This window comes from Acipenser ruthenus, chromosome 29 (genome assembly GCF_902713425.1).
Source record: "Acipenser ruthenus chromosome 29, fAciRut3.2 maternal haplotype, whole genome shotgun sequence".
NCBI classification, from domain to species: domain Eukaryota; kingdom Metazoa; phylum Chordata; class Actinopteri; order Acipenseriformes; family Acipenseridae; genus Acipenser; species Acipenser ruthenus.
Genome location: NC_081217.1, coordinates 12,030,124 through 12,033,642, shown reverse-complemented (window position 1 = coordinate 12,033,642; position 3,519 = coordinate 12,030,124). Strand labels below are relative to the sequence as shown.

The 3,519-nt window shown below is 35.1% G+C and overlaps 1 long non-coding RNA gene across 2 annotated transcripts; it reads left to right on the top strand.

Moving 5' to 3' along the window:
* The first annotated feature begins 299 nt into the window (after positions 1 to 299).
* LOC117429814 (uncharacterized) lies at positions 300 to 2,612 on the top strand. Of its 2 annotated transcripts, none has more exons than XR_009309303.1 (4): positions 300 to 472; positions 1,656 to 1,745; positions 1,876 to 2,029; positions 2,188 to 2,612. It is a non-coding gene; the product is annotated as an uncharacterized LOC117429814 (long non-coding RNA). The 2 variants fall into 2 exon arrangements; XR_009309302.1 differs by lacking the exon at positions 300 to 472 and adding an exon at positions 1,452 to 1,559.
* The last annotated feature ends 907 nt before the right edge of the window (positions 2,613 to 3,519 follow it).

Sequence of the window (3,519 nt, the reverse complement as noted above, 5' to 3'; positions counted from 1 at the left end):
AAGGTTGTTGCTATCAAATCTGCTGCTATAGGTAAAAGCTGTGACAGTTTGTTTAAATAAAATTCTTGTTGTTTTTATACCTTGTTCTCCTCACTTTACACACTGTGCTGTCTTGATTTTTAAAGAACCTGTTATTTATTTGGAGTTATATTAGCTTCAAATTGGCGTAATCATTAATTCTACTTAAATTGGTTATTTAAGATAGTCAATTTAATTATACACTCTAAAAAATGCTGGGTTATTTTTGTAACCCAACCATGGGGTTACGTGTGTTGGGTCACTTTGTTGGGTTGTTTACTGTTCTGAGCAGGGACAGATCTTAACCCAGCGCCTGAGTTTTTTCTCTTAACCAATCACAATCAACTCCAGGCAGCTCGAGCTTCCCCAGGGGCTCGCGAGTGTGAAAAGTTGTTCAAATTTCTCCTGAGGTGATTTGAGAACGGGCAGCCAAGATTGAAAGTCACAGCTACAGGTAACTGTCATATTATTATTATTATTATTTATTTTTCTAATGTGGGCTTATTGTGTATGATGTTAAATAGGTTGGACGATATAGCGTCGTACCACGAACATTCCAGCAACTGTGAACTTTAAGACATCCCACAGATTTTCATTTTATTTATTTATTTATGTTGAAAGTAGACGGAAGTGGTGTAGTCGAGGGTATACGCAGGTAGACGGCGTGTACCCATTTTTAAATTTGGGCAATATAGCGTTTATCCACCTCTCATAAGTAGGGCTTCTCATTTTCTGTATTTTCCAGTTCCACTGACTTTTCGACTCTCCTTTAGAATTCAGTTGATACCCGTTAAGCCATTCGTGTATCTCAATCACATACTGAGAAACGCGTCAATAGTAACATTGATTTATTTTTTATTTTTTTATGTGAAACAACTAAATGGGCTTTTAAATCGTAAGTCTGACGTTTTCATTTCAAAGCAGAAGCGACTCTTCTTATGTAAATACAGTCACGCACAACGATTGTGAGTCCAGCATCAAATACTTTATTTTTCATTGCAGCTTTGATAAAGATTTGTCGTTAACACGTTGCTATCTCGTTTCTGTTTGTTAATCAAAAATTAAAGCTTAATTTGGTTGTTTCACAGAAAAAAAAAAAAAACACGTAAATCAAATCAATTTTTCTATTAACTAATTTCTCAGTTGTGATTGAGATACACGAATGGCTCAACAGGTATCAATTTAATTACTAAAGGAAAGTAGAAAAGTCGGTTAAAGTCAAGATATTTGAACGGGGTCTGTGTTGTGTAGCTGCGCGAGACTGACAGCTCAGTCAGAACTGCGGCGCGAGCAGGGGGGCGTGGCCACTGGACTGCGTGTTGTGTGTGTGAGTGACAGAGTGAATGCTCTGTTATTGGTTGTTTACGTTCTGTTAATGTTCTGTTATTGGGCACACTGGACCTGTAGGGCGGTGCTAGTAGCCTTCATCCTAGCCTGTAGTCAGTACAATATCGATACACTAGTCAGAACTGAAGAGGAAACCCATCGTTTTTCCTTTTCTTTTCTTTCTTTTTATTATTATAAAAGCCCACCAATACATGGTATTTTAAATACATTCAAGAAGTCAATTTTCATAAACCAGTTTTTTTTTTAAACTGGTATGTGTGTATTTATTATGTATTTCTGTTTTGTTACAGGGATAGATGACATGGACACAGCAACTGATGCTTTTGTTAAACAAAAACTGGAAGAATGGAACCTCCACTCATTGATAGAAATGTTTGAAGGTAAATTGTAATTTTAATATATTTTATAATTTGCGACTTGCCACTATCATAAAATATACTGGGTATTTATCAATATTATAATTATTATACACACACACACTTCTAAATGTTTCATCATTTAATCTTGCAGGAAGCATGGTATCCCCAGGGAAGACACCACCATCCAGCAACTGGCTACCTTGAAGAAAGGCTACGCAACATCAGAAAACACCTAAGAAGACAGAGCCAGGACAGATCACAAAGAACTGCAGACAGAATGACAAGCAGAGCTGTGCACATGCCCGGTAATTAATACATTGGTGTATTATAAAGTAATTACATTAGTGATTATTGCTGGATTATTTCACTTTAGAGATAATGAAATAATGAAAAGGGTATTTCAGAAAGTAATATTTTAAGTCTGTGTGTACAGATTTATATAGTAACATTCTGTATTTTAAAGGTTGGGACGAACATGATTGAATACCTTCAGCATGCAGAAGTTGACAGACCCCACCCCTTCGTGCTGCTGCTCGGAGAACGACACAATTTTTCACAAGCTTTTGTTATTATCTATGGACAAGCACTGGAGCAGGCATCTTTACTTAAGGCTGTTGGTGTGTGCTTTGATATTTTATTGCTTTGATATTTCATACCCAAAGCAGTGCTCTCCTGCTTGGGAATTTTTGCAGCACATTGTGTATGAGGTCGCTGGTAATGAGTCTCCATCACCCAATGTTAGAATTAAGAAGTTTTATTTTCTCTGTTTTAGGATGATGTAATTACATGTACTGTTACTCAGAGTGGTATAAATAACTAGACCTTTTGAATCACTAACATGTAAATGTGTTTCATCTCAGATGTTTTAAATAAATGTTAATTGTTGGATGTTCCGTTTTATAAATCTGTGTCTTTTTTTTCTTATTTGAATGGGATGAGTATCACTTTAATCCTATAGTTATTCTGCAGTTTTTCATTAAGATTTTATTTTGATTGGTGCGCAACAAATATTTTAATAGTGTTATTTAAAGTTTTCTATGTTAACATATAGTTTCTCATAACACTTGAGTTATCAGTTCTTGATTATTTATAGGTTTTCCATATACAGTACATCAATACTGTAGTATAGCCCTGAAAAATGAACAATATTTTCTGAACCTGTGCAAACAAAGTAAAATATACATATATACACACATACATGCTGTATAGGTCTTATGAGTATTTAGCTTTTGTGTTTCAGAAGTAATTATTTGATGTAAAGAACTTGACAAAACCATTATTATCTTGTAAATTATAAGGTTCATCTGTTTTTTCAAATGAGTTTTGGAAACCAATCTCAGATTATGTCTTTATAAAGACATGGTTTAGATTGATTTCCAAACTGCTTTAGAAAAAAACAACAACCTTATTTTACAAGGTAGGAATGGTAGTTTCAAATCATTTACATCAAATAATAGCAGGTTCTAATTTCAACCCAACTATGAAGGTTAATTCAACCCAGCAGTTATATAATATAACCCAATGAATGGGTTGTTTTTTACCCTAGTGAAGGGTAGTTGTGGTGGTCTCATGCCAGGTGTCACGAAATCCTTGTGTTCAGATTTCTTTACGTACTCTTTTTATTTGCTCAGCACACTCTTCTCAGGGGAGACGTTAGGAGGACAGAGATGTTATTACTCCTAGTGGGATATAGTTCGTGCTCTGGACCCGCAGTATATTCGGATGACCAATATAGTACCCAAGAAATTGACAGACTCATGTATTTAAAGTTTTTTACGAATCGGAGTATGATCAG